This window comes from Phocoena sinus, chromosome 3 (genome assembly GCF_008692025.1).
Source record: "Phocoena sinus isolate mPhoSin1 chromosome 3, mPhoSin1.pri, whole genome shotgun sequence".
Taxonomy (NCBI): domain Eukaryota; kingdom Metazoa; phylum Chordata; class Mammalia; order Artiodactyla; family Phocoenidae; genus Phocoena; species Phocoena sinus.
Window position 1 is genome coordinate 110,042,492 of NC_045765.1, and position 13,889 is coordinate 110,056,380.

The 13,889-nt window shown below is 34.3% G+C and overlaps 1 protein-coding gene and 1 non-coding gene across 3 annotated transcripts in view; one reads left to right on the forward strand and one right to left on the reverse strand.

Moving 5' to 3' along the window:
• The window catches only part of CMYA5 (cardiomyopathy associated 5), a 103,474-nt gene that overhangs the window by 62,954 nt on the left and 26,631 nt on the right, over nt 1-13,889 (reverse strand). The gene's annotated exons all lie outside the window — the stretch shown is intronic.
• On the forward strand, nt 326-454 carry LOC116752411. Its single transcript, XR_004349483.1, has one exon. It is a non-coding gene; the product is annotated as a small nucleolar RNA SNORA72 (small nucleolar RNA).

The window sequence follows — 13,889 nt, forward strand, 5'->3', positions numbered from 1 at the left end:
TCCCCTGCATCGGCAGGCGGACTCTCAACCACTGCGCCACCAGGGAAGCCCAAGAGAGATTTTTAATAATGAATGAATGCTAAATTTTATTATACAATTTTCATGCAAAAATGAAGATGACCATATTCTTTATTCTGTTAATGTGGTGAATTACAATTGATTTCCAGATGTCAAACCAACCCTGAACTCCTGAAATGACTTCAACATGGTTGTGATGTATTATACTTTTTATATTAAAAAGCTGGATTTTGTTTAGGAATTTTGCTCCTGTGTTCATGAATAATTGGCCTATAATATCCTTTCTTACAACGTGCTTGTCAGGTTTTTGTATCAAGATTGTGCTGCCTCTTGTAATAATCAGGGCAGGGTAAACATTTGCTATATTAAGACCATGCATGTGTCCCCAGACCTAGTTCTTTCCCAAGGTCTGGTTTTGTAAATGCTGAGGATAAACCAAAAAAGAAAAACAAAACAAAATAAAACATTGTGCTGCCTCAAAGAACAAATTGGGAAGTGTTCTCTCCTTCACTATTCTCTGGAAGAGTTTGTAGAAGATTGTATTATTTCTCCCTTGAGTGCTTGGTAGACGTTACTGGTAAAGTCGTCTGAACCTGTAGTCTTCTCTATGGTAAGGTTTTAATTAGCAGTTTAATTTATTTAATAGTTATGTGACTACCTGAAATTTCTTTTTGTGTCACTTTTGATATGTTGTATTTTTCTAAGAATTGACATATTTAACCTAAATTTTAAAAAATCATTGGATTAAATTTGTTCATGGTATTCTTTCAGGATCTTTTAAGTTTTTGTAAGATCTAAAATTGTATCCATTTTTTCAATTCTGATATTGGTCATTTGTGTCTCCTTTTTATGTTCTTCATCTATATAAAAATTGGCAGACATTATCATTTGGTAATATTTTCAATAAAGTTTGGCTTTATTGATGTTTCCTTTTTCATAAATGTCTGCTTTCTATTATTTCCTTTTCAACTTTGAGTTTAATTAGCAAGTATTTTTCTACCTTCTTGAGATAGATTCTTATATCATTAATTTCTATCTTTCTCCCTTTCTAATGTTTCTAATATTTCTCCTTTACTATAACTTAAGACTAGGCATTTCTCTTTAACCAAAGATTTTGATGCATCACATAAAAGTTGGTATATAGTATTTTCATCATTATTATTATTAATCTCAAAATATTTCTGAATTTCCATTGTGATATCTGACCCAGAAATTATTTACTTCTTTACTTCTTTCTCTTCCAAGTTTACTCAGATATAATTGACATAGAACACTGTATAAGTTTAAGGTGTACAGCTTAATGATTTGACTTATATACATCATGAAATGATTACAATAAATTTAATTAACATCCATCATCTCATATAGATATGAAATAAAAGGAAAAGAAAACATTTTTCCTTGTGATGAGAATGCTTAGGATTTACTCACCTAAGAACTTTCATAAAGCTAATTATATTTATCATGTTGTATATTACATCCCTAGTACTTGTTTATTTTATAACTGGGAGTTTGTACCTTTTGACCACCTCCATCCAATTCCCTCGCTCCTTGCCTCTGGTAACAACAAATCTGATCTCTTTTTCTAAAAGTCTGTTTGTTTGTTTTTTAAGTATAACTGACCTATAACACTATGTTAGTTCCTGGTACATAACGTGGTGATTCAATATTTCTATACATTTCAAAATGATCACTATAGTAACTCTGGTTACCATCTGTCACCATACAAAGATATTATATCATCATTGACTATATTCTCCACACTGAACATTTCATACCTCTGAGTCATTTATTATGCAACTAGAAGCTTGTGCCTCTTAATCTCCCTCACTTATTTCTCTCCTCTCTTCATTCCCCTTCTTCTGGCAATGACCTCTTTGTTCTCTGTGTCTATAACTCTGTTTTTGTCTTGTTTGTTCATGTGTTTTGTTTTTTAGATTCCACATATAAGTGAAATTATACAGTATTTTTCTTTCTCTGACTTATTTCACTTTAGCATAATAACCTCTGGTCTACGCATGTTGTCACAAATGGCAAGATTTCATTCTTTTTTATGGCTGAGTAAAATTCCATTGTGTATATGTGTGTGTGTGTAGGTTGCTTCCATATCTTGGCTATTGTAAATAATGCTGTAATGAACATAGGGGTACAGATATCTTTTTGTATTCGTGTTTCATTTTCTTCAGATAAATATTGCTGGATTTATGGAGTGGAATTGCTGGATCATATAATTCTATTTTTAATTTTTTGAGGAACCTCCATAATGTTTTCCATAGTAGTGGCACCAATTTACATTCCCACCAACAGTACACAAGGGCTCCCTTTCCTCCACATCCTCACCAACACTTATTATTGTTGTCTTTTGGATACTAGCCATTCTGACAGGTGTGAGGTGATACCTCATTGTGGTTTTGATTTGCATTTTCCTGATGATGAGTGATGTTGAGCATTTTTCATGAGCCCGTTGGCTACTTGAATGTCTTCTTTGGAAAAAGTGCCTATTCAGATCCTCTGCCCATTTTTTAAGTAAGTTGTATGGTTTTTTGTTGTTGTTGATGTTCAGTTGTGTGATTTCTTTATATATTTTGGATATTAACCTCTTATCAGGTATTTCATTAGCAAATATCTTGTCTCATTCAGTAGGCAGTCTTTTCATTTTGTTGATAGTTCTCTTGCTGAGCTTTTTAGTTTGAAGTAGTCCCATTTGTTTATTTTTGCTTTTGCTTTCTCTGCCTGAGGAGACATATCAAAAAATATTGCTAAGATCAATGTCAAAGAGCATACTGCCTATGTTTTCTTTTAGAAGATTTATGGTTTCAGGTCTTATATCTAATCCTTTAATCCATTTTGAGTTTATTTTTGTATATGGTGTAAGAAAGTGGTCCAATAAGATTTTTTTCATGTAGCTGTCATTTTCCCAACACCATTTATTGAAGAGGCTGTCTTTTCCTCACTGTATATTCTTGTCTCTTGCATCATAGATTAATTGACCATATAAGTGTGGGTTTATTTCTGGGCTCTCTATTTTGTTTCATTGATCTGTGTGTCTGTTTTTGTGCCAGTACCATACTGTTTTGATTACTGTAGCTTTGTTGTATAGTTTGAAATCAGGGCACGTGATACCTCCAGCTTTGTTCTTCTTTCTCAAGATTGCTTTGGCTATTCAGGGTCTTTCATGGTTCCACACAAATTTTAGAAATATTTTTTCTAGTTCTGTGAAATATGCCATTGGTATTTTGATAGGGATTACATTGAATCTGTAGGTTGTCTTGAGTAGTATGGTCATTTTAACAACATTAATTCTTCCAATTCATAGGCACAGTGTGTCTTTCCATCTGTTTATGTTGTCCTCAATTTCTTTCATCAGCATATTATAGTTTTCTGAGTACAGGTCTTTCATCTCCTTAGTTAGATTTATTCCTGGGTATTTTATTCTTTTTGATGCAGTTGTAAATGGGATTGTTTTCTCAATTTCTCTTTCTGATAGTTCATTGTTCATGTATAGAAAAGCAATAGATTTCTGTATATTAATTTTGTGTCCTGCACTTTTACTGTATTCACTGATGAGTTCTACTAGTTTTTGGTGGCATCTTGAGGATATTCTGTGTATAATATCACATCATCTGCAAACAGTGACAGTTTTACTTCTTTCTTTCCAATTTGAATTCCTTTTATTTCTTTTTCTAATCTGATTGCTGTGGTTAGGGCTTCCAATACTATGTTGAATAAAAGTGGTGAGAGTGGGCATCCTTGTCTTCTTCCTGACTTTAGAGAAAATGCTTTCAGCTTTTCACTGTTGAGTATGATGTTAGCTGAGGGCTTGTCATATGTAGCCTTTATTATGTTGAGATATGTTCTTTCTATACCCACTTTACTGGGAGTTTTTTTTTTAATCATAAATATATGTTGAATTTTGTAAAAAGCTTTTTTTGCATCTATTGATATGATCATGTGATTTTTATTCTTCAGTTTGTTAATGTGGTGTATCATACTGATTGATTTGTGGATACTGAACCATCCTTGAACCCCTGGGATAAATCCCACTTGATCATGGTATATGATCCTTTTAAAGTATGGTTGAATTTGTTTGCTAGTATTTTGTTGAGGATATATGATTATTTTAAGATGCTGATCTCTTAAGGTCAATCACATTTTAACAATCTTGCATTTTTACTCCCCTCCCCCCCACACACATTTAGTGCATTTTACATCATATTTTATATCTTTTTTTGCATCTTTTGTATCCCTTAACTACATATTGTGAATATTGATGATTTTACTACTTTTGTCTTATAACCTTCCTACTAGGTTTATAAGTGGTTGATCTACTACCTTTCCTGTATATATGCCTTTACCAATGAAATTTTTCCTTTTGTAATTTTCACATTTCTAGTTATAGCCTGTTTTGTACACTCAGAAAATTCACTTTAATGTTTCTTGCAAAGCTGGGTTTTTTTGTTGCTGAACTCTTTTAGCTTTTGCTAGACTGTAAATCTCTTGATCTCTCCTTAAAATCTGAATGATAGTTTGCCAGGTGGAGTATTCTTAGTTGTACATCTTTTCCTTTTATCACTTTAAACATATCATGCTACTCCTTCTGGTCTGAAGAGTTTCTGCTGAAAAGTCATCTGATAGCTTTATGAAAGTTCCCTTGTACATAACATGTTCATTTTCCCTTGCTGCTTTTAGTATTCTCTCTTTTTCTTTAATTTTTGCCATTTTAATTGTAACATGTCTTGGTGTGGTCCTCTTTAGGTTGATTTTGTTTGGCACTCCCTGCTTCTTGGACCTCTTTGCTTCTGTTTCCCTTCCTTGGTTAGGGAAGCTTTCAGCTATTATGTTCTCTGTTCCTTTCTCTCTCTCTCTCCTCTCCTTCTGGGGCCCCTAAAATATTAATGTTAGTATGTTTTATATTGCCCTAGAAGTCTCTTAAACTGTCCGCATTTTTTAAAATTCTTTTCTCCTGTTTAGCTTGACTGATTTCCACTACTCTGTCTTCCAGTTTGCTGATCTGCCTCTCTGTAACATCTAATCTATTGTTGATTCCTTCTAGTGTATTTTTTATTTCAATTATTATTATATTCTTCAGCTGTGTTTGGTTTTTCTTTACATTTTCTAACTCTTCGTTAGAAACTACTGACTGCTCACTGTGTTCATACATTCTTCTCCCAAGTTCTTTCAACATCATTATGATCATTACCTTGAACTCTTTGTCAGATAGACTGCTTATCTCCACTTCACTTAGTTCTTCTTCTAGGGTTTTATCTTGTTCCTTCATTCAGAACATATTCTCTGTCACTTCATTTTGCCTAACTCTCTGTTTTTATTTCTATGTATATGGCATGTTGATTTCATTTTCCAATCTTAGAGAAGTAGCCTTAAGTAGGAAACATACTATACGCCCCAGCAGCACACTCCCCCCCTTTGGTCACCAGAGCTATATGCTGCAGGGGTGCCTTCTATATGGGCTGAATTGGTCTTTCTGCTGTGGCAGGCTGACTACTGTGGGTGCACTCCTAGATAGATGTGGCTGGCCCTCAGCTCAATTGGTTGTCAAGCCCTGCCTAGTCAGAGATTATCTTAAAACATATTCCTCAATTTCAAAATACATGGGGATTTCCTAGTTATCTTTTTTGTTAATGCTTTCTAGTTTAACTGCATTGTCACCAAAGAATTTATTTTATAGAAGTTATACTTTGAAATTTATTGAGATTTGCTTTATGGCTATATGGCCAAATTTTGTTTGTTTGTTTGTTTAAATATTTATGTGTTCTGGAAAAGAATATGTGTCTTGCGGTTTTTCAGTATTGTTCTACGTATGTCAGGTAGGTCAGACTTATTGTGTTATTCAAATATTTTTATTTTTTTTTAATATTACTATGTGCTTTACTATGTGTTGTATAATTCTCATACAACAATTCCATAAGTAGATATATTAATTTACCAGATGAGGAAACAGGCCTGGGGGATTAAGTATTTTTTGCAAATCAAGTCTTTTTATCTTTAATGATATTACGGGATCTTAGTTCCCTTGGTCCAGAGCAGTGAAAGTACTGAGACCTAACCACTGGACCCCCAGGGAACTCCCACAAAGATTGTTTTAAAACTCTGCCAATTTAAATGGAGCACTTAGTCCATTTAAGCTTAATATAATTACCAATACAATTACCATATATCTGGGGTTAAATCTTCCATCTTATTATGTGCTTTCTATTTATACTACCTAGTCTATGTTCCTTTTTCTCTCCTTTCTTGCCTTGTTTTAAATTGACCATTTATTATTATTCTATTTACCCACTTTATTAGCTTGGCAGTTATATTTTACTATTCTTTTAGTGATTATCCTAGAGATTTCAACATGCATCCTTGAATCTTTAATGTCTAACATAAATTGGTATTTTTATCTCTTCTAAGACAACACAAGGACCATAAATTATAATTTCAACTTACATGCTGTTATAATTGTACATTTTAATTCTGTAAATATTTAAAAATCTCATAGCCATAATTTTATTATTGTTTTAAATTGCCAATATTCATTTAGATTTCCCTATATACTGAATTTTTTTTAATTGTGTTCCATTCCTTCCTCCACCTCCAATATTCCATCTGGAATCACTTTCCTCCTCCCTAAAAAATTCGCTTTAGTACTTCATTTACTGTGAATTTTCTGGTGGTAAATTCACCCTACGTATTCCTTAAAAAGTGTTTTTACACATCCATTCTAAGAGTCTCTTTTCAGGGTATAAAATTCTATATTGGCAGGTATTTTTCTCTGAAGACTTGATTCCACCATGTTTAACCAGTATCTTCTCTCAATACTTTATTTTTTAAATTTTTATTCAAGTAGAGTTGCTTTACAATACTGTGTTAGTTGCTACTGTACAGCAAAGTGAATCAGCTGTATGTATACATATATCTCCTTTCTTTTGGATTTCCTTCCTATTTAGGTAATCACAGGGCACTGAGTAGAGTTCTCTAAGCTATACACTAGGTTCTCATTAGTTATTTATTTTATACATAGTATTAAGTGTCAGTACTGTATATATGTCAATGCCAGTCTCCCAATTCATCCCATCACCCCTTTCCCCCTAGGTATCCATATGCCTGTTCTCTCTGTCTGTGTCTCTGTTTCTGCTTTGTAAATAAGATCATCTATACAAATTTTTTCAAATTCCATATATTTGCATTAATATACAATATTTGTTTTTCTCTTTATGACTTACTTCACTCTTTATGACAGTCTCTAGGTCCATCAACGACTCTACAAATGACCCAATTTTGTTCCTTTTTATGGCCGAGTAATGTTCCATTAAAAATGAATGTCATTCCGGGCTTCCCTGGTGGCACAGTGGTTGAGAGTCCGCCTGCCGATGCAGGGGACACAGGTTCATGCCCCGGTCCGGGAAGATCCCACATGCCACGGAGCAGCTGGGCCCATGAACCGTGGCCACTGAGCCTGCGTGTCCGGAGCCTGTGCTCCACAACGGGAGAGGCCACAGTGAGAGGCCCGCATACTACACACACAAAAAAAATGTCATTCCAAGAGGGAAGAGAGCAGAAGCAAGAAGAACTACAATCCTGCAGCCATGGAACAAAAACCACATTCACAGAGAGAGAGAGACAAGAAGAAAAGGCAGAGGGCTATGTACCAGATGAAGGAACAAGATAAAACCCCAAAAAAACAACTAAGTGAAGTGGAGATAGGCAACCTTCCAGAAAAAGAATTCAGAATAATGACAGTGAAGATGATCCAGGACCTTGGAAAAAGAATGGAGGCAAGGTCGAGAAGATGCAACAAATCTTTAACAAAGACCTACAAGAATTAAAGAACAAACAAAAAGAGATGAACACTACAATAACTGAAATGAAAAATACACTAGAAGGAATCAATAGCAGAATAACTGAGGCAGAAGAATGGATAAGTGACCTGGAAGACAGAATGGTGGAATTCACTGCTGTGGAACAGAATAAAGAAAAAAGAATGAAAAGAAATGAAAACAGCCTAAGAGACCTCTGGGACAACATTAAACACAACAGCATTCACATTATAAGGGTCGCAGAAGGAGAAGAGAGAGAAAAAGGACCAGAGAAAATATTTGAAGAGATTATAGTCAAACAATTCCCTAACATGGGAAAGGAAATAGCCACCCAAGTCCAGGAAGTGCAGTGAGTCCCATACAGGATAAACCCAAGAAGAAACATGCCGAGACACAGAGTAATCAAATTGGCAAAAATTAAAGACAAAGAAAAATTATAGAAAGCAGCAAGGGAAAAATGAAAAATAACATACAAGGGAACTCCCATAAGTTTAACAGCTGATTTCTCAGCAGAAACTCGACAAGCCAGAAGGGAGTGGCATGATATACGTAAAGTGATGAAAGGGAAGAACCTACAACCAAGATTACTGTACCTGGCAAGGATCTCATTCAAATCCGATGGAGAAATCAAAAGCTTCACAGACAAGCAAAAGCTAAGAGAATTCAGCACCACCAAACCAGCTCCACAACAAATGCTAAAGAAACTTCTCTAAGTGGGAAACACAAGAGAAAAAAAAGACCTACAAAAACAAACCCAAAACAATTAAGAAAATGGTAATAGGAACATATAAATCAATAATTACCTTAAACATGAATAGATTAAATGCTCCAACCAAAAGACACAGGCTTGTTGAATGGATACAAAAAAAGACCCATCTATATGCTGTCTACAAGAGAGCCACTTCAGACCTAGGGACACATACAGACTGAAAGTGAGGGGATGGAAAATGATATTTCATTCAAATGGAAATCAAAAGAAAGCTGGAGTAGCTATACTCATATCAGATAAAATAGACTTTAAAATAAAGAATATTACAAGAGACAAAGAAGAACACTACATAATGATCAAGGGATCAATCCAAGAAAAAGATATAACAATTATAAATATATATGCACGCAACACAGGAGCACCTCAATACATAAGGCAACTGCTAACAGCTATAAAACAGGAAATCGACAGTAACACAATAATAGTGGGGGACTTTAACACCTCACTTACACCAATGGACAGATCATCCAAACAGAAAATTAATAAGGAAACAGAAGCTTCAAATGACACAATAGACCAGATTGATTTAATTGATATTTATAGGACATTCCATCCAAAAGCAGCAGATTACACTTTCTTCTCAAGTGCGCACGGAACATTCTCCAGGATAGATCACATCCTGGGTCACAAATCAAGCCTCAGTAAATTTAAGAAAATTGAAATCATAGCAACCATCTTTACTGACAATAACGCTATGAGACTAGAAATGAATTACAGGGAAAAAAACGTAAAAACCACAAACACATGGAGGCTAAACAATACGTTACTAAATAACCAAGACATCACTGAAGAAATCAAAGAGGAAATCAAAAACTACCTAGAGACAAATGACAATGAAAACACGACGATCCAAAACCTATGGGATGCAGCAAAAGCAGTTCTAAGAGGGAATTTTATAGCTATACAAGCCTACCTCAAGAAACAAGAAACATGTCAAGTAAACAATCTAACCTTACACCTAAAGGAACTAGAGAAAGAAGAACAAACAAAACCCAAAGTTAGCAGAAGGATCATCTCGATGCAGAAAAAGCTTTTGAAAAAATTCAACACCCATTTATGATAAAAACCTTCCAGAAAGTGGGCATAGAGGGAACCTACCTCAACATAATAAAGGTCATATATGACAAACCCACAGCAAACGTCATTCTCAATGGTGAAAAACTGAAAGCATTTCCTCTAAGATCAGGAACGAAACAAGGATGTCCACTCTCACCACTATTATTCAACATAGTTTTGGAACTCCTAGCCATGGCAATCAGAGAAGAAAAAGAAATAAAAGGAATATAAATTGGAAAAGAAGAAGTAAAACCATCACTATTTGCAGATGACATGATACTATACATAGAGAATCCTAAAGATGCCACCAGAAAACTACTAGAGCTAATCAATGAATTTGGAAAAGTTGCAGGATACAAAATTAATGCACAGAAATCTCTTGCATTCCTATACACTAGTGATGAAAAATCTGAAAGAGAAATTATGGAAACACTCCCATTTACCATTGCAACAAAAAGAATAAAATACCTAGGAATAAACCTACCTAGGAAGACAAAAGACCTGTATGCAGAAAACTATAAGATGCTGATGAAAGAACTTAAAGATGATACCAACAGATGGAGAGATATACCATGTTCTTGAATTGAAAGAATCAATATTGTGAAAATGACTATACTACCCAAAGCAATCTACAGATTCAATGCAATCCCTATCAAATTACCAGTGGCATTTTTTACAGACCTAGAACAAATCATCTTAAAATTTGTATGGAGACACAAATGACCCTGAATAGCCAAAGCAGTCTTGAGGGAAAAAAACGGAGCTAGAGGAATCAGACTCCCTGGTTTCAGACTATACTACAAAGCTACAGTAATCAAGACATTATGGTAACAGAAACATAGATCAATGGAACAAGATAGAAAGCCCAGAGATAAACCCATGCAACTATGGTCAACTAATCTATGACAAAAGAGGCAAGGATATAAAATAGAGAAAAGACAGCCTCTTCAATAAGTGGTGCTGGGAAAACTGGACAGCTATATATAAAAGAATGAAATTAGAACACTCCCTAACACCATACACAAAAATAAACTCAAAATGGATTAGAGATCTAAATGTAAGACCGGACACTATAAAACTCTTAGAGGAAAACATAAGACGAACACTCTTTGACATAAATCACAGCAAGGCCTTTTTTGATCTGCCTCCTAGAGTAATGGAAATAAAAACAAAAATAAATAAATGGGACCTAATGAAATTTAAAAGCTTTCGCACAGCAAAGGAAACCATAAACAAGAGAAAAAGACAACCCTCAGAATGGGAGAAAATATTTGCAAACAAATCAACGGACAAAGGATTAATATCCAAAATATACAAACAGCTCATGCAGCTCAATATGAAAAAAACAAACAACCCAATCCAAATACGGGCAGAAGACCTAAATAGACATTTCTCCAAAGAAGGCATACAGATGGCCAAGAAGCACATGAAAAGCTGCTTAACATCACTAATTATTAGAGAAATGCAAATCAAAACTACAATGAGGTATCACCTCACACCGGTTAGAATAGGCATCATCAGAAAATCTACAAACAACAAATGCTGGAAAGGGTGTGGAGAAAAGGGAACCCTCGTGCACTGTTGGTGGGAATGAAAATGGATACAGCCACTATGGAGAAGAGTATGGAAGTTCATTAATAAACTAGAAATAGAATTACCATATGACCCAGCAATTCCACTACTGACCATATACCCAGAGAGAACCATAATTCAAAAAGAGACGTGCACCCCAATGTTCATTGCAGCACTATTTATAATAGCCAGGTCGTGGAAGCAACTTCATGCCCATTGATAGACGAATGGATAAAGAAGATGTGGTACATATATACAATGGAATATTACTCAGCCATAAAAAGGAACGAAATTGGGTCATTTGTTGAGACATGGATGGATCTAGAGACTGTCATACAGAGTGAAGTAAGTCAGAAAGAGAAAAAGAAGTATCGCATATTAACACATATATATGTGGAACCTAGAAAAATGGTACAGATGAACCGGTTTGCAGGGTAGAAATTGAGACACAGATGTAGAGAACAAACATATGGATACCAAGCAGGGAAAGTGGCAGGGTGGTTGGGGTGGTGGTGTGATGAATTGGGCAATTGGGATTGAAATGTATACAATGATGTGTATAAAACTGATGACTGATAAGAATCTGCTGTATAAAAAAATAAAATAAAATTCAAAAAAAATGTCATTCCACTGTTTTCTACTTCCATTGTTTCACCTAAATCAGCTGTTAGTGTGTTGTTGCTTTCCTGAAGGTAATCTGGGTTGTTTCCCCATCACCACGCACAAGCTGTTTTTAGGATCTTGTTGTTGTCTTTAGTTTTCAAAAATTTTACTAACATGTGCTTAGGAATCTTATCCTGCTTGGAGTTTGTATGGCTTCTTCAATCTACACATTGATGTCTTTCATCATTTTTGAGAAATTCTCAGTCATACTCTGTTCAAATATTACTTCTGTCCCATTTTTCTCTTCTCTTGTTCTGAGATTCTAATATTTCATAAATTAGAACTTCTCACAGTGTCTTATCCATGCTTCATTTGGATGTTTCTTCCAATCTATTATCTGATACACTAATTCTCTTTTCAACTGTGTCTAAACTGCTACTAAAATCATCAAATATGTTACTTTTTGTTATTGTATTTTTCAGTTCTAGGATTTCTATTCTACTAATTGTTTCCAGTTCTCTGACAGTTCTCAATCTTGCCTTTTATATCCATTTCCCTACAAATAACTTAAGCATTACATAAGCACAGTCCCCCTCCAGGAGCCCTTCCCTTTCCATAACAGTCCAGCTATGCCCTAATAAGTATGACTCTTTGTGAGATAAGAACTTGAAGGAATTGTGTGCTATGCCATTTCTTCATTTCTAAACTTCCCCTTAATAATCCCTATATTTGCATTGTGTGACATTGTAGTGTGTATATGTCCATGCCCCTTTGTATAGTAAGGCTGAATGTGATAACTCCTTAATGGTGTTTTGGTACGCTTGCCGATAATATCCTTATATTCCACTGTTAAACTGACATTATATTTTCTAAATTTATTTCGAGTTGTACTAGTATAAATCATTTCTCAAAAGATGAATTTGGTTAAATGTGCTGGAAAAATCTAACTTCTGAAGTTCCAGAATGGAGGATAAAGTCCTGGAATATGACCATGTCAAAAAGTCCCTGTTTCCTGTTTAAGCCCTTTCACTTTAGCTGAAACTGAAACTACTAAGTTGTTGAAAATTAAGTAATTGATCATGAATGGAAAGAGCCTTGTGGTTTTATAATATTTCTTATTTTATAAGTAAGGGAACCAAAGAAAGGTAATACATATATATCCAAATTGAAATTTTTAAAGAACAAAATGGCTACCAAAGAGGAGCTACCAAAATAATAATTTCCCTTATTTTATCATATTTGTTTCGAATTGGCACTTTGATTTTTTTACTTAAAGAAAAAAAAAAACTACACTTCTGAAGAAGTGAAACAGGTCCTCAAACTATTTTTATCTGAAAGCTAAGATTTATAACTATTAGATTTTATTTTTCTTAGGCTAAAGATTTGTATTTCAGGAACTGGTAGTCCTGTCCTCTGATTAGCAGTTAAAGTGACATTAAAGTTCCTTACAGGAATATAACTATGAACAATACCTTAGCTTTTTATGCTATCTTATTCTACTCTCAAGCAACCACAGGAAGTATAACGGGAAGTATATCAAACAAAAGAAGGCAATGGGTAGAATTTTTTCCTACTAAATCTGCCAAAATGCGTTTAGTATCTATTATAACACAGCAATGAAGTCATATATAATCTTGCTTATGTTGCAGAGTTTTAAAACATGTTTTTAAAGCATAAAATGCTAAGCAAGCTTGTGATTTTATAATATGATTTGTTAATATTTTATGTGGGCCCTAAAAAAAGAACCAGCAGGTCTTAAAAGCATAATCACTAATTCTACAATTAATATTTCACCAAGAATTAACTGAATAACCATGTCCTTCACAGAAAATTAATCATATGCATTGTTGAACAAAAGTAATATAAAATAGCTTGTGTTAAAAGGAGCTTATAAGCCATGAAAAAACCCATGAAACTATGAATGAAAAAATTATTATACAGATTATCATGCCCTAATATAAAGTACTCATTTTGTGGGTATAATAAAGACCACTCAAGTTCATTGTGGATGAGAAGAATAAGCGTCTTATTGTCACAGTGACCAGACATTT